The 24,005-nt window shown below is 51.8% G+C and overlaps 1 protein-coding gene across 10 annotated transcripts in view; it reads right to left on the bottom strand.

Annotated features, from left to right (window-relative positions):
• Positions 1 to 24,005, bottom strand: part of fat3a (FAT atypical cadherin 3a) — a 296,450-nt gene that overhangs the window by 136,770 nt on the left and 135,675 nt on the right. The gene's annotated exons all lie outside the window — the stretch shown is intronic.

Raw genomic sequence — 24,005 nt, 5'->3', positions numbered from 1 at the left:
TGTCATACCGGAGCAATGTCAGGAACGATGTCATACCGGAGCGATGTCATGAACGATGTCATACCGGAGCGATGTCATACCGGAGCGATGTCATACCGGAGCGAATGTCATCCCGGAGCGATGTCATACCGGAGCAAATGTCATACCGGAGCGATGTCAGGAACGATGTCATACCGGAGCGAATGTCATGAACGATGTCATACCGGAGTGAATGTCATACCGGAGTGATGTCAGGAACGATGTCATCCCGGAGCGATGTCATACCGGAGCAAATGTCATACCGGAGCGATGTCAGGAACGATGTCATACCGGAGCGAATGTCATACCGGAGCGATGTCAGGAACGATGTCATCCCGGAGCGATGTCATACCGGAGCGAATGTCATACCGGAATGAGGTCATACCGGAGCGAATGTCATACCGGAGCGATGTCATCCCGGAGCGATGTCATACAGGAGTGAATGTCATACCGGAATGATGTCATACCGGAGCGAATGTCATACCGGAGCGATGTCAGGAACGATGTCATACATGAGCGAATGTCATACCGGAGCGATGTCAGGAACGATGTCATACCGGAGCGATGTCATACCGGAGCGATGTCATACCGGAGCGAATGTCATACCGGAATGATGTCATACCGGAGCGAATGTCATACCGGAATGATGTCATACCGGAGCGATGTCATACCAGAGCGATGTCAGGAACGATGTCATACCGGAGCGAATGTCATACCGGAGCGATGTCAGGAACGATGTCATCCCGGAGCGATGTCATACCGGAGCGAATGTCATACCGGAATGATGTCATACCGGAGCGAATGTCATACCGGAGCGATGTCATCCCGGAGCGATGTCATACCGGAGCGATGTCATACCGGAGCGAATGTCATACCGGAATGATGTCATACCGGAGCGAATGTCATACCGGAGCGAATGTCATACCGGAATGATGTCATACCGGAGCGAATGTCATACCGGAGCGATGTCAGGAACGATGTCATCCCGGAGCGATGTCATACCGGAGCGAATGTCATACCGGAATGATGTCATACCGGAGCGAATGACATACCGGACCGATGTCATCCCGGAGCAATGTCATACCAGAGCGATGTCAGGAACGATGTCATCCCGGAGCGATGTCATACCGGAACGAATGTCATACCGGAATGATGTCATACCGGAGCGAATGTCATACCGGAGCGATGTCATCCCGGAGCGATGTCATACCGGAGCGATGTCAGGAACGATGTCATCCCGGAGCGATGTCATACCGGAGCGAATGTCATACTGGAGCAATGTCAGGAACGATGTCATCCCGGAGCGAATGTCAGGAACGATGTCATCCCAGAGCGATGTCATACCGGAACGATGTCATACCGGAGCGAATGTCATACCGGAATGATGTCATACCGGAGCGATGTCATACCGGAGCGATGTCATCCCAGAGCAATGTCATAACGGAACGATGTCATACCGGAGCGAATGTCATACCGGAATGATGTCATACCGGAGCGATGTCATACCGGAGCGAATGTCATACCGGAATGATGTCATACCGGAGCGAATGTCATACCGGAGCGATGTCATCCCGGAGCGATGTCATACCGGAGCGATGTCATACCGGAGCGAATGTCATACCGGAATGATGTCATACCGGAGCGAATGTCATACCGGAGCGATGTCAGGAACGATGTCATATCGGAGCGAATGTCATACCGGAGCGATGTCATCCCGGAGCGATGTCATACCGGAGCGATGTCAGGAACGATGTCATCCCGGAGCGATGTCATACCGGAGCGAATGTCATACTGGAGCAATGTCAGGAACGATGTCATCCCGGAGCGAATGTCAGGAACGATGTCATCCCAGAGCGATGTCATACCGGAACGATGTAATACCGGAGTGAATGTCATACCGGAATGATGTCATATCGGAGCGATGTCATACCGGAGCGAATGTCATACCGGAATGATGTCATACCGGAGCGATGTCATACCGGAGCAATGTCATACCGGAGTGAATGTCATCCCGGAATGATGTCATACTGGAGCGATGTCATACCGGAGCGAATGTCAGGAACGATGTCATACCGGAGTGAATGTCATACCGGAGCGATGTCAGGAACGATGTCATACCGGAGTGATGTCAGGAACGATGTCATACCGGAGCGAATGTCATACCGGAGCGATGTCAGGAACGATGTCATACCGGAGTGATGTCAGGAACGATGTCATCCCAGAGCGATGTCATACAGGAACGATGTCATACCGGAGCGAATGTCATACCGGAATGATGTCATACCGGAGCGATGTCATACCGGAGCGATGTCATCCCAGAGCGATGTCATAACGGAACGATGTCATACCGGAGTGAATGTCATACCGGAGCGATGTCAGGAACGATGTCATACCGGAGCGATGTCAAGAACGATGTCATACCGGAGCGAATGTCATACCGGAGCGATGTCAGGAACGATGTCATCCCGGAGCGATGTCATACCGGAGCAAATGTCACACCGGAGCGATGTCATGAACGATGTCATACCGGAGCGATGTCATACCGGAGCGAATGTCATACCGGAATGATGTCATACCGGAGCGAATGTCATACCGGAGCAAATGTCACACCGGAGCGATGTCAGAAACGATGTCATCCCGGAGCGATGTCATACCGGAGCAAATGTCACACCGGAGCGATGTCAGAAACGATGTCATACATGAGCGAATGTCATACCGGAGCGATGTCAGGAACGATGTCATCCCGGAGCGATGTCATACCGGAGCAAATGTCACACCGGAGCGATGTCAGAAACGATGTCATACATGAGCGAATGTCATACCGGAGCGATGTCAGGAACGATGTCATACCGGAGCAATGTCAGGAACGATGTCATACCGGAGCGATGTCATGAACGATGTCATACCGGAGCGATGTCATACCGGAGCGATGTCATACCGGAGCGAATGTCATCCCGGAGCGATGTCATACCGGAGCAAATGTCATACCGGAGCGATGTCAGGAACGATGTCATACCGGAGCGAATGTCATGAACGATGTCATACCGGAGTGAATGTCATACCGGAGTGATGTCAGGAACGATGTCATCCCGGAGCGATGTCATACCGGAGCAAATGTCATACCGGAGCGATGTCAGGAACGATGTCATACCGGAGCGAATGTCATACCGGAGCGATGTCAGGAACGATGTCATCCCGGAGCGATGTCATACCGGAGCGAATGTCATACCGGAATGAGGTCATACCGGAGCGAATGTCATACCGGAGCGATGTCATCCCGGAGCGATGTCATACAGGAGTGAATGTCATACCGGAATGATGTCATACCGGAGCGAATGTCATACCGGAGCGATGTCAGGAACGATGTCATACATGAGCGAATGTCATACCGGAGCGATGTCAGGAACGATGTCATACCGGAGCGATGTCATACCGGAGCGATGTCATACCGGAGCGAATGTCATACCGGAATGATGTCATACCGGAGCGAATGTCATACCGGAATGATGTCATACCGGAGCGATGTCATACCAGAGCGATGTCAGGAACGATGTCATACCGGAGCGAATGTCATACCGGAGCGATGTCAGGAACGATGTCATCCCGGAGCGATGTCATACCGGAGCGAATGTCATACCGGAATGATGTCATACCGGAGCGAATGTCATACCGGAGCGATGTCATCCCGGAGCGATGTCATACCGGAGCGATGTCATACCGGAGCGAATGTCATACCGGAATGATGTCATACCGGAGCGAATGTCATACCGGAGCGAATGTCATACCGGAATGATGTCATACCGGAGCGAATGTCATACCGGAGCGATGTCAGGAACGATGTCATCCCGGAGCGATGTCATACCGGAGCGAATGTCATACCGGAATGATGTCATACCGGAGCGAATGACATACCGGAGCGATGTCATCCCGGAGCAATGTCATACCAGAGCGATGTCAGGAACGATGTCATATCGGAGCGAATGTCATACCGGAGCGATGTCAGGAACGATGTCATCCCGGAGCGATGTCATACCGGAGCGAATGTCATACCGGAATGATGTCATACCGGAGCGAATGTCATACCGGAGCGATGTCATCCCGGAGCGATGTCATACCGGAGCGATGTCAGGAACGATGTCATCCCGGAGCGATGTCATACCGGAGCGAATGTCATACTGGAGCAATGTCAGGAACGATGTCATCCCGGAGCGAATGTCAGGAACGATGTCATCCCAGAGCGATGTCATACCGGAACGATGTCATACCGGAGCGAATGACATACCGGAATGATGTCATACCGGAGCGATGTCATACCGGAGCGATGTCATCCCAGAGCAATGTCATAACGGAACGATGTCATACCGGAGCGAATGTCATACCGGAATGATGTCATACCGGAGCGATGTCATACCGGAGTGAATGTCATACCGGAATGATGTCATACTGGAGCGATGTCATACCGGAGCGAATGTCAGGAACGATGTCATACCGGAGTGAATGTCATACCGGAGCGATGTCAGGAACGATGTCATACCGGAGTGATGTCAGGAACGATGTCATACCAGAGCGAATGTCATACCGGAGCGATGTCAGGAACGATGTCATACCGGAGTGATGTCAGGAACGATGTCATCCCAGAGCGATGTCATACCGGAATGATGTCATACCGGAGCGAATGTCATACCGGAATGATGTCATACCGGAGCGATGTCATACCGGAGCGATGTCATCCCAGAGCGATGTCATAACAGAACGATGTCATACCGGAGCGAATGTCATACCGGAATGATGTCATACCGGAGCGATGTCATACCGGAGCGATGTCATACCGGAGTGAATGTCATACCGGAATGATGTCATACTGGAGCGATGTCATACCGGAGCGAATGTCAGGAACGATGTCATACCGGAGTGAATGTCATACCGGAGCGATGTCAGGAACGATGTCATACCGGAACGATGTCAGGAACGATGTCATCCCGGAGCGATGTCATGAACGATGTCATACCGGAGCGAATGTCAGGAACGATGTCATACCGGAGTGAATGTCATACCGGAGCGATGTCAGGAACGATGTCATACCGGAGCGATGTCAAGAACGATGTCATCCCGGAGCGAATGTCATACCGGAGTGATGTCAGGAACGATGTCATCCCGGAGCGAATGTCATACCGGAGCGATGTCAGGAACGATGTCATCCCGGAGTGATGTCATACCGGAGCAAATGTCACACCGGAGCGATGTCATTAACGATGTCATACCGGAGCGATGTCATACCGGAGCGAATGTCATACCGGAATGATGTCATACCGGAGCGAATGTCAGACCGGAATGATGTCATACCGGAGCGAATGTCAGACCGGAGCGATGTCAGAAACGACGTCATACATGAGCGAATGTCATACCGGAGCGATGTCATGAACGATGTCATACCGGAGCAATGTCAGGAACGATGTCATACCGGAGCGAATGTCATACCGGAGCGATGTCATACCGGAATGATGTCATACCGGAGCGAATGTCATACCGGAATGATGTCATACCGGAGCGATGTCATACCGGAGCGATGTCATCCCAGAGCGATGTCATAACAGAACGATGTCATACCGGAGCGAATGTCATACCGGAATGATGTCATACCGGAGCGATGTCATACCGGAGCGATGTCATACCGGAGTGAATGTCATACCGGAATGATGTCATACTGGAGCGATGTCATACCGGAGCGAATGTCAGGAACGATGTCATACCGGAGTGAATGTCATACCGGAGCGATGTCAGGAACGATGTCATACCGGAACGATGTCAGGAACGATGTCATCCCGGAGCGATGTCATGAACGATGTCATACCGGAGCGAATGTCAGGAACGATGTCATACCGGAGTGAATGTCATACCGGAGCGATGTCAGGAACGATGTCATACCGGAGCGATGTCAAGAACGATGTCATCCCGGAGCGAATGTCATACCGGAGTGATGTCAGGAACGATGTCATCCCGGAGCGAATGTCATAACGGAGCGATGTCAGGAACGATGTCATCCCGGAGTGATGTCATACCGGAGCAAATGTCACACCGGAGCGATGTCATTAACGATGTCATACCGGAGCGATGTCATACCGGAGCGAATGTCATACCGGAATGATGTCATACCGGAGCGAATGTCAGACCGGAATGATGTCATACCGGAGCGAATGTCAGACCGGAGCGATGTCAGAAACGACGTCATACATGAGCGAATGTCATACCGGAGCGATGTCATGAACGATGTCATACCGGAGCAATGTCAGGAACGATGTCATACCGGAGCGAATGTCATACCGGAGCGATGTCAGGAACGATGTCATCCCGGAGCGATGTCATACCGGAGCAAATGTCATACCGGAGCGATGTCATGAACGATGTCATACCGGAGCGAATGTCAGGAACGATGTCATACCGGAGTGAATGTCATACCGGAGTGATGTCAGGAACGATGTCATCCCGGAGCGATGTCATACCGGAGCAAATGTCATACCGGAGCGATGTCAGGAACGATGTCATACCGGAGCGAATGTCATACCGGAGCGATGTAAGGAACGATGAAATCCCGGAGCGATGTCATACCGGAGCGAATGTCATACCGGAATGAGGTCATACCGGAGCGAATGTCATACCGGAGCGATGTCATCCCGGAGCGATGTCATACAGGAGTGAATGTCATACCGGAATGATGTCATACCGGAGCGAATGTCATACCGGAGCGATGTCAGGAACGATGTCATACCGGAGCGATGTCATACCGGAGCGATGTCATACCGGAGCGAATGTCATACCGGAATGATGTCATACCGGAGCGAATGTCATACCGCAGCGATGTCAGGAACGATGTCATACCGGAGCGAATGTCATACCGGAATGATGTCATACCGGAGCGATGTCATACCAGAGCGATGTCATACCGGAGCAAATGTCATACCGGAGCGATGTCAGGAACGATGTCATACCGGAGCGATGTCAGGAACGATGTCATACCGGAGCGAATGTCATACCGGAGCGATGTAAGGAACGATGAAATCCCGGAGCGATGTCATACCGGAGCGAATGTCATACCGGAATGAGGTCATACCGGAGCGAATGTCATACCGGAGCGATGTCATCCCGGAGCGATGTCATACAGGAGTGAATGTCATACCGGAATGATGTCATACCGGAGCGAATGTCATACCGGAGCGATGTCAGGAACGATGTCATACATGAGCGAATGTCATACCGGAGCGATGTCAGGAACGATGTCATACCGGAGCGATGTCATACCGGAGCGATGTCATACCGGAGCGAATGTCATACCGGAATGATGTCATACCGGAGCGAATGTCATACCGCAGCGATGTCAGGAACGATGTCATACCGGAGCGAATGTCATACCGGAATGATGTCATACCGGAGCGATGTCATACCAGAGCGATGTCATACCGGAGCAAATGTCATACCGGAGCGATGTCAGGAACGATGTCATACCGGAGCGAATGTCAGGAACGATGTCATACCGGAGTGAATGTCATACCGGAGTGATGTCAGGAACGATGTCATCCCGGAGCGATGTCATACCGGAGCAAATGTCATACCGGAGCGATGTCAGGAACGATGTCATACCGGAGCGAATGTCATACCGGAGCGATGTCAGGAACGATGTCATCCCGGAGCGATGTCATACCGGACGGAGCGAATGTCATACCGGAATAAGGTCATACCGGAGCGAATGTCATACCGGAGCGATGTCATCCCGGAGCGATGTCATACAGGAGTGAATGTCATACCGGAATGATGTCATACCGGAGCGAATGTCATACCGGAGCGATGTCAGGAACGATGTCATACATGAGCGAATGTCATACCGGAGCGATGTCATACCGGAGCGATGTCATACCGGAGCGATGTCATACCGGAACGATGTCATACCGGAGCGATGTCATACCGGAGCGATGTCATACCGGAGCGAATGTCATACCGGAATGATGTCATACCGGAGCGAATGTCATACCGGAATGATGTCATACCGGAGCGATGTCATACCAGAGCGATGTCAGGAACGATGTCATACCGGAGCGAATGTCATACCGGAGCGATGTCAGGAACGATGTCATCCCGGAGCGATGTCATACCGGAGCGAATGTCATACCGGAATGATGTCATACCGGAGCGAATGTCATACCGGAGCGATGTCATCCCGGAGCGATGTCATACCGGAGCAATGTCATACCGGAGCGAATGTCATACCGGAATGATGTCATACCGGAGCGAATGTCATACCGGAGCGATGTCAGGAACGATGTCATACCGGAGCGAATGTCATACCGGAGCGAATGTCATACCGGAATGATGTCATACCGGAGCGAATGTCATACCGGAGCGATGTCAGGAACGATGTCATCCCGGAGCGATGTCATACCGGAGCGAATGTCATACCGGAATGATGTCATACCGGAGCGAATGACATACCGGAGCGATGTCATCCCGGAGCAATGTCATACCAGAGCGATGTCAGGAACGATGTCATATCGGAGCGAATGTCATACCGGAGCGATGTCAGGAACGATGTCATCCCGGAGCGAGGTCATACCGGAGCGAATGTCATACCGGAATGATGTCATACCGGAGCGAATGTCATACCGGAGCGATGTCATCCCGGAGCGATGTCATACCGGAGCGATGTCAGGAACGATGTCATCCCGGAGCGATGTCATACCGCAGCGAATGTCATACTGGAGCAATGTCAGGAACGATGTCATCCCGGAGCGAATGTCAGGAACGATGTCATCCCAGAGCGATGTCATACCGGAACGATGTCATACCGGAGCGAATGTCATACCGGAATGATGTCATACCGGAGCGATGTCATACCGGAGCGATGTCATCCCAGAGCGATGTCATAACGGAACGATGTCATACCGGAGCGAATGTCATACCGGAATGATGTCATACCGGAGCGATGTCATACCGGAGCGAATGTCATACCGGAATGATGTCATACTGGAGCGATGTCATACCGGAGCGAATGTCAGGAACGATGTCATACCGGAGCGAATGTCATACCGGAGCGATGTCAGGAACGATGTCATACCGGAGTGATGTCAGGAACGATGTCATCCCAGAGGGATGTCATACCGGAACGATGTCATACCGGAGCGAATGTCATACCGGAATGATGTCATACCGGAGCGATGTCATACCGGAGCGATGTCATCCCAGAGCGATGTCATACCGGAGCGATGTCATACCTGAGCGATGTCATACCGGAGTGAATGTCATACCGGAATGATGTCATACTGGAGCGATGTCATACCGGAGCGAATGTCAGGAACGATGTCATACCGGAGTGAATGTCATACCGGAGCGATGTCAGGAACGATGTCATACCGGAACGATGTCAGGAACGATGTCATCCCGGAGCGATGTCATACCGGAGCAAATGTCATACCGGAGCGATGTCATGAACGATGTCATACCGGAGCGAATGTTAGGAACGATGTCATACCGGAGTGAATGTCATACCGGAGCGATGTCAGGAACGATGTCATACCGGAGCGATGTCAAGAACGATGTCATCCCGGAGCGAATGTCATACCGGAGTGATGTCAGGAACGATGTCATACCGGAGCGAATGTCATACCGGAGCGATGTCAGGAACGATGTCATCCCGGAGCGATGTCATACCGGAGCAAATGTCACACCGGAGCGATGTCATGAACAATGTCATACCGGAGCGATGTCATACCGGAGCGAATGTCATACCGGAATGATGTCATACCGGAGCGAATGTCAGACCGGAATGATGTCATACCGGAGCGAATGTCAGACCGGAGCGATGTCAGAAAAGACGTCATACATGAGCGAATGTCATACCGGAGCGATGTCATGAACGATGTCATACCGGAGCAATGTCAGGAACGATGTCATACCGGAGCGAATGTCATACCGGAGCGATGTCAGGAACGATGTCATCCCGGAGCGATGTCATACGGGAGCAAATGTCATACCGGAGCGATGTCATGAACGATGTCATACCGGAGCGAATGTCAGGAACGATGTCATACCGGAGCGATGTCATACCGGAGCAAATGTCATACCGGAGCGATGTCAGGAACGATGTCATACCGGAGCGAATGTCATACCGGAGCGATGTCAGGAACGATGTCATCCCGGAGCGATGTCATACCGGAGCGAATGTCATACCGGAATGAGGTCATACCGGAGCGAATGTCATACCGGAGCGATGTCATCCCGGAGCGATGTCATACAGGAGTGAATGTCATACCGGAATGATGTCATACCGGAGCGAATGTCATACCGGAGCGATGTCAGGAACGATGTCATACATGAGCGAATGTCATACCGGAGCGATGTCAGGAACGATGTCATACCGGAGCGATGTCATACCGGAGCGATGTCATACCGGAGCGAATGTCATACCGGAATGATGTCATACCGGAGCGAATGTCATACCGGAGCGATGTCAGGAACGATGTCATCCCGGAGCGATGTCATACCGGAGCGAATGTCATACCGGAATGATGTCATACCGGAGCGATGTCATACCGGAGCGATGTCATCCCAGAGCGATGTCATAACGGAACGATGTCATACCGGAGCGAATGTCATACCGGAATGATGTCATACCGGAGAAGTGTCATACCTGAGCGATGTCATACCGGAGTGAATGTCATACCGGAATGATGTCATACTGGAGCGATGTCATACCGGAGCGAATGTCAGGAACGATGTCATACCGGAGTGAATGTCATACCGGAGCGATGTCAGGAACGATGTCATACCGGAACGATGTCAGGAACGATGTCATACCGGAGTGAATGTCATACCGGAGCGATGTCAGGAACGATGTCATACCGGAACGATGTCAGGAACGATGTCATCCCGGAGCGATGTCATACCGGAGCAAATGTCATACCGGAGCGATGTCATGAACGATGTCATACCGGAGCGAATGTTAGGAACGATGTCATACCGGAGTGAATGTCATACCGGAGCGATGTCAGGAACGATGTCATACTGGAGCGATGTCAAGAACGATGTCATCCCGGAGCGAATGTCATACCGGAGTGATGTCAGGAACGATGTCATACCGGAGCGAATGTCATACCGGAGCGATGTCAGGAACGATGTCATCCCGGAGCGATGTCATACCGGAGCAAATGTCACACCGGAGCGATGTCATGAACAATGTCATACCGGAGCGATGTCATACCGGAGCGAATGTCATACCGGAATGATGTCATACCGGAGCGAATGTCAGACCGGAATGATGTCATACCGGAGCGAATGTCAGACCGGAGCGATGTCAGAAAAGACGTCATACATGAGCGAATGTCATACCGGAGCGATGTCATGAACGATGTCATACCGGAGCAATGTCAGGAACGATGTCATACCGGAGCGAATGTCATACCGGAGCGATGTCAGGAACGATGTCATCCCGGAGCGATGTCATACGGGAGCAAATGTCATACCGGAGCGATGTCATGAACGATGTCATACCGGAGCGGATGTCAGGAACGATGTCATACCGGAGCGAATGTCATACCGGAGCGATGTCAGGAACGATGTCATCCCGGAGCGATGTCATACCGGAGCGAATGTCATACCGGAATGAGGTCATACCGGAGCGAATGTCATACCGGAGCGATGTCATCCCGGAGCGATGTCATACAGGAGTGAATGTCATACCGTAATGATGTCATACCGGAGCGAATGTCATACCGGAGCGATGTCAGGAACGATGTCATACATGAGCGAATGTCATACCGGAGCGATGTCAGGAACGATGTCATACCGGAGCGATGTCATACCGGAGCGATGTCATACCGGAGCGAATGTCATACCGGAATGATGTCATACCGGAGCGAATGTCATACCGGAGCGATGTCAGGAACGATGTCATCCCGGAGCGATGTCATACCGGAGCGAATGTCATACCGGAATGATGTCATACCGGAGCGAATGTCATACCGGAGCGATGTCATCCCGGAGCGATGTCATACCGGAGCGAATGTCATACCGGAATGATGTCATACCGGAGCGAATGTCATACCGGAGCGATGAAATGAACGATGTCATACCGGAGCGAATGTCATACCGGAGCGAATGTCATACCGGAATGATGTCATACCGGAGCGAATGTCATACCGGAGCGATGTCAGGAACGATGTCATACCGGAACGATGTCAGGAACGATGTCATCCCGGAGCGATGTCATACCGGAGCAAATGTCATACCGGAGCGATGTCATGAACGATGTCATACCGGAGCGAATGTTAGGAACGATGTCATACCGGAGTGAATGTCATACCGGAGCGATGTCAGGAACGATGTTATACCGGAGCGATGTCAAGAACGATGTCATCCCGGAGCGAATGTCATACCGGAGTGATGTCAGGAACGATGTCATACCGGAGCGAATGTCATACCGGAGCGATGTCAGGAACGATGTCATCCTGGAGCGATGTCATACCGGAGCAAATGTCACACCGGAGCGATGTCATGAACAATGTCATACCGGAGCGATGTCATACCGGAGCGAATGTCATACCGGAATGATGTCATACCGGAGCGAATGTCAGACCGGAGCGATGAAATGAACGATGTCATACCGGAGCGAATGTCATACCGGAGCGAATGTCATACCGGAATGATGTCATACCGGAGCGAATGTCATACCGGAGCGATGTCAGGAACGATGTCATACCGGAACGATGTCAGGAACGATGTCATCCCGGAGCGATGTCATACCGGAGCAAATGTCATACCGGAGCGATGTCATGAACGATGTCATACCGGAGCGAATGTTAGGAACGATGTCATACCGGAGTGAATGTCATACCGGAGCGATGTCAGGAACGATGTTATACCGGAGCGATGTCAAGAACGATGTCATCCCGGAGCGAATGTCATACCGGAGTGATGTCAGGAACGATGTCATACCGGAGCGAATGTCATACCGGAGCGATGTCAGGAACGATGTCATCCCGGAGCGATGTCATACCGGAGCAAATGTCACACCGGAGCGATGTCATGAACAATGTCATACCGGAGCGATGTCATACCGGAGCGAATGTCATACCGGAATGATGTCATACCGGAGCGAATGTCAGACCGGAATGATGTCATACCGGAGCGAATGTCAGACCGGAGCGATGTCAGAAAAGACGTCATACATGAGCGAATGTCATACCGGAGCGATGTCATGAACGATGTCATACCGGAGCAATGTCAGGAACGATGTCATACCGGAGCGAATGTCATACCGGAGCGATGTCAGGAACGATGTCATCCCGGAGCGATGTCATACCGGAGCAAATGTCATACGGGAGCGATGTCATGAACGATGTCATACCGGAGCGAATGTCAGGAACGATGTCATACCGGAGCGATGTCAGGAACGATGTCATCCCGGAGCGATGTCATACCGGAGCAAATGTCATACCGGAGCGATGTCAGGAACGATGTCATACCGGAGCTAATGTCATACCGGAGCGATGTCAGGAACGATGTCATCCCGGAGCGATGTCATACCGGAGCGAATGTCATACCGGAATGAGGTCATACCGGAGCGAATGTCATACCGGAGCGATGTCATCCCGGAGCGATGTCATACAGGAGTGAATGTCATACCGGAATGATGTCATACCGGAGCGAATGTCATACCGGAGCGATGTCAGGAACGATGTCATACATGAGCGAATGTCATACCGGAGCGATGTCAGGAACGATGTCATACCGGAGCGATGTCATACCGGAGCGATGTCATACCGGAGCGAATGTCATACCGGAATGATGTCATACCGGAGCGAATGTCATACCGGAGCGAATGTCATACCGGAATGATGTCATGCCGGAGCGAATGTCATACCGGAGCGAATGTTAGGAACGATGTCATACCGGAGTGAATGTCATACCGGAGCGATGTCAGGAACGATGTCATACTGGAGCGATGTCAAGAACGATGTCATCCCGGAGCGAATGTCATACCGGAGTGATGTCAGGAACGATGTCATACCGGAGCGAATGTCATACCGGAGCGATGTCAGGAACGATGTCATCCCGGAGCGATGTCATACCGGAGCAAATGTCACACCGGAGCGATGTCATGAACAATGTCATACCGGAGCGATGTCATACCGGAGCGAATGTCATACCGGAATGATGTCATACCGGAGCGAATGTCAGACCGGAATGATGTCATACCGGAGCGAATGTCAGACCGGAGCGATGTCAGAAAAGACGTCATACATGAGCGAATGTCATACCGGAGCGATGTCATGAACGATGTCATACCGGAGCAATGTCAGGAACGATGTCATACCGGAGCGAATGTCATACCGGAGCGATGTCAGGAACGATGTCATCCCGGAGCGATGTCATACGGGAGCAAATGTCATACCGGAGCGATGTCATGAACGATGTCATACCGGAGCGAATGTCAGGAACGATGTCATACCGGAGCGAATGTCATACCGGAGCGATGTCAGGAACGATGTCATCCCGGAGCGATGTCATACCGGAGCGAATGTCATACCGGAATGAGGTCATACCGGAGCGAATGTCATACCGGAGCGATGTCATCCCGGAGCGATGTCATACAGGAGTGAATGTCATACCGGAATGATGTCATACCGGAGCGAATGTCATACCGGAGCGATGTCAGGAACGATGTCATACATGAGCGAATGTCATACCGGAGCGATGTCAGGAACGATGTCATACCGGAGCGATGTCATACCGGAGCGATGTCATACCGGAGCGAATGTCATACCGGAATGATGTCATACCGGAGCGAATGTCATACCGGAGCGATGTCAGGAACGATGTCATCCCGGAGCGATGTCATACCGGAGCGAATGTCATACCGGAATGATGTCATACCGGAGCGAATGTCATACCGGAGCGATGTCATCCCGGAGCGATGTCATACCGGAGCGAATGTCATACCGGAATGATGTCATACCGGAGCGAATGTCATACCGGAGCGAATGTCATACCGGAATGATGTCATACCGGAGCGAATGTCATACCGGAGCGATGTCAGGAACGATGTCATACCGGAACGATGTCAGGAACGATGTCATCCCGGAGCGATGTCATACCGGAGCAAATGTCATACCGGAGCGATGTCATGAACGATGTCATACCGGAGCGAATGTTAGGAACGATGTCATACCGGAGTGAATGTCATACCGGAGCGATGTCAGGAACGATGTTATACCGGAGCGATGTCAAGAACGATGTCATCCCGGAGCGAATGTCATACCGGAGTGATGTCAGGAACGATGTCATACCGGAGCGAATGTCATACCGGAGCGATGTCAGGAACGATGTCATCCTGGAGCGATGTCATACCGGAGCAAATGTCACACCGGAGCGATGTCATGAACAATGTCATACCGGAGCGATGTCATACCGGAGCGAATGTCATACCGGAATGATGTCATACCGGAGCGAATGTCAGACCGGAGCGATGAAATGAACGATGTCATACCGGAGCGAATGTCATACCGGAGCGAATGTCATACCGGAATGATGTCATACCGGAGCGAATGTCATACCGGAGCGATGTCAGGAACGATGTCATACCGGAACGATGTCAGGAACGATGTCATCCCGGAGCGATGTCATACCGGAGCAAATGTCATACCGGAGCGATGTCATGAACGATGTCATACCGGAGCGAATGTTAGGAACGATGTCATACCGGAGTGAATGTCATACCGGAGCGATGTCAGGAACGATGTTATACCGGAGCGATGTCAAGAACGATGTCATCCCGGAGCGAATGTCATACCGGAGTGATGTCAGGAACGATGTCATACCGGAGCGAATGTCATACCGGAGCGATGTCAGGAACGATGTCATCCCGGAGCGAATGTCATACTGGAGCAATGTCAGGAACGATGTCATCCCGGAGCGAATGTCAGGAACGATGTCATCCCAGAGCGATGTCATACCGGAACGATGTAATACCGGAGTGAATGTCATACCGGAATGATGTCATATCGGAGCGATGTCATACCGGAGCGAATGTCATACCGGAATGATGTCATACCGGAGCGATGTCATACCGGAGCAATGTCATACCGGAGTGAATGTCATCCCGGAATGATGTCATACTGGAGCGATGTCATACCGGAGCGAATGTCAGGAACGATGTCATACCGGAGTGAATGTCATACCGGAGCGATGTCAGGAACGATGTCATACCGGAGTGATGTCAGGAACGATGTCATACCGGAGCGAATGTCATACCGGAGCGATGTCAGGAACGATGTCATACCGGAGTGATGTCAGGAACGATGTCATCCCAGAGCGATGTCATACAGGAACGATGTCATACCGGAGCGAATGTCATACCGGAATGATGTCATACCGGAGCGATGTCATACCGGAGCGATGTCATCCCAGAGCGATGTCATAACGGAACGATGTCATACCGGAGTGAATGTCATACCGGAGCGATGTCAGGAACGATGTCATACCGGAGCGATGTCAAGAACGATGTCATACCGGAGCGAATGTCATACCGGAGCGATGTCAGGAACGATGTCATCCCGGAGCGATGTCATACCGGAGCAAATGTCACACCGGAGCGATGTCATGAACGATGTCATACCGGAGCGATGTCATACCGGAGCGAATGTCATACCGGAATGATGTCATACCGGAGCGAATGTCATACCGGAGCAAATGTCACACCGGAGCGATGTCAGAAACGATGTCATCCCGGAGCGATGTCATACCGGAGCAAATGTCACACCGGAGCGATGTCAGAAACGATGTCATACATGAGCGAATGTCATACCGGAGCGATGTCAGGAACGATGTCATCCCGGAGCGATGTCATACCGGAGCAAATGTCACACCGGAGCGATGTCAGAAACGATGTCATACATGAGCGAATGTCATACCGGAGCGATGTCAGGAACGATGTCATACCGGAGCAATGTCAGGAACGATGTCATACCGGAGCGATGTCATGAACGATGTCATACCGGAGCGATGTCATACCGGAGCGATGTCATACCGGAGCGAATGTCATCCCGGAGCGATGTCATACCGGAGCAAATGTCATACCGGAGCGATGTCAGGAACGATGTCATACCGGAGCGAATGTCATACCGGAGCGAATGTCATACCGGAATGATGTCATACCGGAGCGAATGTCATACCGGAGCGATGTCAGGAACGATGTCATACCGGAACGATGTCAGGAACGATGTCATCCCGGAGCGATGTCATACCGGAGCAAATGTCATACCGGAGCGATGTCATGAACGATGTCATACCGGAGCGAATGTTAGGAACGATGTCATACCGGAGTGAATGTCATACCGGAGCGATGTCAGGAACGATGTTATACCGGAGCGATGTCAAGAACGATGTCATCCCGGAGCGAATGTCATACCGGAGTGATGTCAGGAACGATGTCATACCGGAGCGAATGTCATACCGGAGCGATGTCAGGAACGATGTCATCCCGGAGCGAATGTCATACTGGAGCAATGTCAGGAACGATGTCATCCCGGAGCGAATGTCAGGAACGATGTCATCCCAGAGCGATGTCATACCGGAACGATGTAATACCGGAGTGAATGTCATACCGGAATGATGTCATATCGGAGCGATGTCATACCGGAGCGAATGTCATACCGGAATGATGTCATACCGGAGCGATGTCATACCGGAGCAATGTCATACCGGAGTGAATGTCATCCCGGAATGATGTCATACTGGAGCGATGTCATACCGGAGCGAATGTCAGGAACGATGTCATACCGGAGTGAATGTCATACCGGAGCGATGTCAGGAACGATGTCATACCGGAGTGATGTCAGGAACGATGTCATACCGGAGCGAATGTCATACCGGAGCGATGTCAGGAACGATGTCATACCGGAGTGATGTCAGGAACGATGTCATCCCAGAGCGATGTCATACAGGAACGATGTCATACCGGAGCGAATGTCATACCGGAATGATGTCATACCGGAGCGATGTCATACCGGAGCGATGTCATCCCAGAGCGATGTCATAACGGAACGATGTCATACCGGAGTGAATGTCATACCGGAGCGATGTCAGGAACGATGTCATACCGGAGCGATGTCAAGAACGATGTCATACCGGAGCGAATGTCATACCGGAGCGATGTCAGGAACGATGTCATCCCGGAGCGATGTCATACCGGAGCAAATGTCACACCGGAGCGATGTCATGAACGATGTCATACCGGAGCGATGTCATACCGGAGCGAATGTCATACCGGAATGATGTCATACCGGAGCGAATGTCATACCGGAGCAAATGTCACACCGGAGCGATGTCAGAAACGATGTCATCCCGGAGCGATGTCATACCGGAGCAAATGTCACACCGGAGCGATGTCAGAAACGATGTCATACATGAGCGAATGTCATACCGGAGCGATGTCAGGAACGATGTCATCCCGGAGCGATGTCATACCGGAGCAAATGTCACACCGGAGCGATGTCAGAAACGATGTCATACATGAGCGAATGTCATACCGGAGCGATGTCAGGAACGATGTCATACCGGAGCAATGTCAGGAACGATGTCATACCGGAGCGATGTCATGAACGATGTCATACCGGAGCGATGTCATACCGGAGCGATGTCATACCGGAGCGAATGTCATCCCGGAGCGATGTCATACCGGAGCAAATGTCATACCGGAGCGAATGTCATGAACGATGTCATACCGGAGTGAATGTCATACCGGAGTGATGTCAGGAACGATGTCATCCCGGAGCGATGTCATACCGGAGCAAATGTCATACCGGAGCGATGTCAGGAACGATGTCATACCGGAGCGAATGTCATACCGGAGCGATGTCAGGAACGATGTCATCCCGGAGCGATGTCATACCGGAGCGAATGTCATACCGGAATGAGGTCATACCGGAGCGAATGTCATACCGGAGCGATGTCATCCCGGAGCGATGTCATACAGGAGTGAATGTCATACCGGAATGATGTCATACCGGAGCGAATGTCATACCGGAGCGATGTCAGGAACGATGTCATACATGAGCGAATGTCATACCGGAGCGATGTCAGGAACGATGTCATACCGGAGCGATGTCATACCGGAGCGATGTCATACCGGAGCGAATGTCATACCGGAATGATGTCATACCGGAGCGAATGTCATACCGGAATGATGTCATACCGGAGCGATGTCATACCAGAGCGATGTCAGGAACGATGTCATACCGGAGCGAATGTCATACCGGAGCGATGTCAGGAACGATGTCATCCCGGAGCGATGTCATACCGGAGCGAATGTCATACCGGAATGATGTCATACCGGAGCGAATGTCATACCGGAGCGATGTCATCCCGGAGCGATGTCATACCGGAGCGATGTCATACCGGAGCGAATGTCATACCGGAATGATGTCATACCGGAGCGAATGTCATACCGGAGCGAATGTCATACCGGAATGATGTCATACCGGAGCGAATGTCATACCGGAGCGATGTCAGGAACGATGTCATCCCGGAGCGATGTCATACCGGAGCGAATGTCATACCGGAATGATGTCATACCGGAGCGAATGACATACCGGAGCGATGTCATCCCGGAGCGATGTCATACCGGAGCGATGTCAGGAACGATGTCATCCCGGAGCGATGTCATACCGGAGCGAATGTCATACTGGAGCAATGTCAGGAACGATGTCATCCCGGAGCGAATGTCAGGAACGATGTCATCCCAGAGCGATGTCATACCGGAACGATGTCATACCGGAGCGAATGACATACCGGAATGATGTCATACCGGAGCGATGTCATACCGGAGCGATGTCATCCCAGAGCAATGTCATAACGGAACGATGTCATACCGGAGCGAATGTCATACCGGAATGATGTCATACCGGAGCGATGTCATACCGGAGTGAATGTCATACCGGAATGATGTCATACTGGAGCGATGTCATACCGGAGCGAATGTCAGGAACGATGTCATACCGGAGTGAATGTCATACCGGAGCGATGTCAGGAACGATGTCATACCGGAGTGATGTCAGGAACGATGTCATACCAGAGCGAATGTCATACCGGAGCGATGTCAGGAACGATGTCATACCGGAGTGATGTCAGGAACGATGTCATCCCAGAGCGATGTCATACCGGAATGATGTCATACCGGAGCGAATGTCATACCGGAATGATGTCATACCGGAGCGATGTCATACCGGAGCGATGTCATCCCAGAGCGATGTCATAACAGAACGATGTCATACCGGAGCGAATGTCATACCGGAATGATGTCATACCGGAGCGATGTCATACCGGAGCGATGTCATACCGGAGTGAATGTCATACCGGAATGATGTCATACTGGAGCGATGTCATACCGGAGCGAATGTCAGGAACGATGTCATACCGGAGTGAATGTCATACCGGAGCGATGTCAGGAACGATGTCATACCGGAACGATGTCAGGAACGATGTCATCCCGGAGCGATGTCATGAACGATGTCATACCGGAGCGAATGTCAGGAACGATGTCATACCGGAGTGAATGTCATACCGGAGCGATGTCAGGAACGATGTCATACCGGAGCGATGTCAAGAACGATGTCATCCCGGAGCGAATGTCATACCGGAGTGATGTCAGGAACGATGTCATCCCGGAGCGAATGTCATACCGGAGCGATGTCAGGAACGATGTCATCCCGGAGTGATGTCATACCGGAGCAAATGTCACACCGGAGCGATGTCATTAACGATGTCATACCGGAGCGATGTCATACCGGAGCGAATGTCATACCGGAATGATGTCATACCGGAGCGAATGTCAGACCGGAATGATGTCATACCGGAGCGAATGTCAGACCGGAGCGATGTCAGAAACGACGTCATACATGAGCGAATGTCATACCGGAGCGATGTCATGAACGATGTCATACCGGAGCAATGTCAGGAACGATGTCATACCGGAGCGAATGTCATACCGGAGCGATGTCATACCGGAATGATGTCATACCGGAGCGAATGTCATACCGGAATGATGTCATACCGGAGCGATGTCATACCGGAGCGATGTCATCCCAGAGCGATGTCATAACAGAACGATGTCATACCGGAGCGAATGTCATACCGGAATGATGTCATACCGGAGCGATGTCATACCGGAGCGATGTCATACCGGAGTGAATGTCATACCGGAATGATGTCATACTGGAGCGATGTCATACCGGAGCGAATGTCAGGAACGATGTCATACCGGAGTGAATGTCATACCGGAGCGATGTCAGGAACGATGTCATACCGGAACGATGTCAGGAACGATGTCATCCCGGAGCGATGTCATGAACGATGTCATACCGGAGCGAATGTCAGGAACGATGTCATACCGGAGTGAATGTCATACCGGAGCGATGTCAGGAACGATGTCATACCGGAGCGATGTCAAGAACGATGTCATCCCGGAGCGAATGTCATACCGGAGTGATGTCAGGAACGATGTCATCCCGGAGCGAATGTCATACCGGAGCGATGTCAGGAACGATGTCATCCCGGAGTGATGTCATACCGGAGCAAATGTCACACCGGAGCGATGTCATTAACGATGTCATACCGGAGCGATGTCATACCGGAGCGAATGTCATACCGGAATGATGTCATACCGGAGCGAATGTCAGACCGGAATGATGTCATACCGGAGCGAATGTCAGACCGGAGCGATGTCAGAAACGACGTCATACATGAGCGAATGTCATACCGGAGCGATGTCATGAACGATGTCATACCGGAGCAATGTCAGGAACGATCTCATACCGGAGCGAATGTCATACCGGAGCGATGTCAGGAACGATGTCATCCCGGAGCGATGTCATACCGGAGCAAATGTCATACCGGAGCGATGTCATGAACGATGTCATACCGGAGCGAATGTCAGGAACGATGTCATACCGGAGTGAATGTCATACCGGAGTGATGTCAGGAACGATGTCATCCCGGAGCGATGTCATACCGGAGCAAATGTCATACCGGAGCGATGTCAGGAACGATGTCATACCGGAGCGAATGTCATACCGGAGCGATGTAAGGAACGATGAAATCCCGGAGCGATGTCATACCGGAGCGAATGTCATACCGGAATGAGGTCATACCGGAGCGAATGTCATACCGGAGCGATGTCATCCCGGAGCGATGTCATACAGGAGTGAATGTCATACCGGAATGATGTCATACCGGAGCGAATGTCATACCGGAGCGATGTCAGGAACGATGTCATACATGAGCGAATGTCATACCGGAGCGATGTCAGGAACGATGTCATACCGGAGCGATGTCATACCGGAGCGATGTCATACCGGAGCGAATGTCATACCGGAATGATGTCATACCGGAGCGAATGTCATACCGCAGCGATGTCAGGAACGATGTCATACCGGAGCGAATGTCATACCGGAATGATGTCATACCGGAGCGATGTCATACCAGAGCGATGTCATACCGGAGCAAATGTCATACCGGAGCGATGTCAGGAACGATGTCATACCGGAGCGATGTCAGGAACGATGTCATACCGGAGCGAATGTCATACCGGAGCGATGTAAGGAACGATGAAATCCCGGAGCGATGTCATACCGGAGCGAATGTCATACCGGAATGAGGTCATACCGGAGCGAATGTCATACCGGAGCGATGTCATCCCGGAGCGATGTCATACAGGAGTGAATGTCATACCGGAATGATGTCATACCGGAGCGAATGTCATACCGGAGCGATGTCAGGAACGATGTCATACATGAGCGAATGTCATACCGGAGCGATGTCAGGAACGATGTCATACCGGAGCGATGTCATACCGGAGCGATGTCATACCGGAGCGAATGTCATACCGGAATGATGTCATACCGGAGCGAATGTCATACCGCAGCGATGTCAGGAACGATGTCATACCGGAGCGAATGTCATACCGGAATGATGTCATACCGGAGCGATGTCATACCAGAGCGATGTCATACCGGAGCAAATGTCATACCGGAGCGATGTCAGGAACGATGTCATACCGGAGCGAATGTCAGGAACGATGTCATACCGGAGTGAATGTCATACCGGAGTGATGTCAGGAACGATGTCATCCCGGAGCGATGTCATACCGGAGCAAATGTCATACCGGAGCGATGTCAGGAACGATGTCATACCGGAGCGAATGTCATACCGGAGCGATGTCAGGAACGATGTCATCCCGGAGCGATGTCATACCGGACGGAGCGAATGTCATACCGGAATAAGGTCATACCGGAGCGAATGTCATACCGGAGCGATGTCATCCCGGAGCGATGTCATACAGGAGTGAATGTCATACCGGAATGATGTCATACCGGAGCGAATGTCATACCGGAGCGATGTCAGGAACGATGTCATACATGAGCGAATGTCATACCGGAGCGATGTCATACCGGAGCGATGTCATACCGGAGCGATGTCATACCGGAACGATGTCATACCGGAGCGATGTCATACCGGAGCGATGTCATACCGGAGCGAATGTCATACCGGAATGATGTCATACCGGAGCGAATGTCATACCGGAATGATGTCATACCGGAGCGATGTCATACCAGAGCGATGTCAGGAACGATGTCATACCGGAGCGAATGTCATACCGGAGCGATGTCAGGAACGATGTCATCCCGGAGCGATGTCATACCGGAGCGAATGTCATACCGGAATGATGTCATACCGGAGCGAATGTCATACCGGAGCGATGTCATCCCGGAGCGATGTCATACCGGAGCAATGTCATACCGGAGCGAATGTCATACCGGAATGATGTCATACCGGAGCGAATGTCATACCGGAGCGATGTCAGGAACGATGTCATACCGGAGCGAATGTCATACCGGAGCGAATGTCATACCGGAATGATGTCATACCGGAGCGAATGTCATACCGGA

The sequence above is a fragment of the Embiotoca jacksoni genome, unplaced genomic scaffold (assembly GCF_022577435.1).
Source record: "Embiotoca jacksoni isolate LCO1_2020_lvr unplaced genomic scaffold, fEmbJac1.0.p SCAF_39, whole genome shotgun sequence".
In the NCBI taxonomy this organism is placed as follows: Eukaryota; Metazoa; Chordata; class Actinopteri; family Embiotocidae; genus Embiotoca; species Embiotoca jacksoni.
Note: the sequence above shows the minus strand (reverse complement) of the source record. Positions and strands in the feature narration are given on the sequence as shown.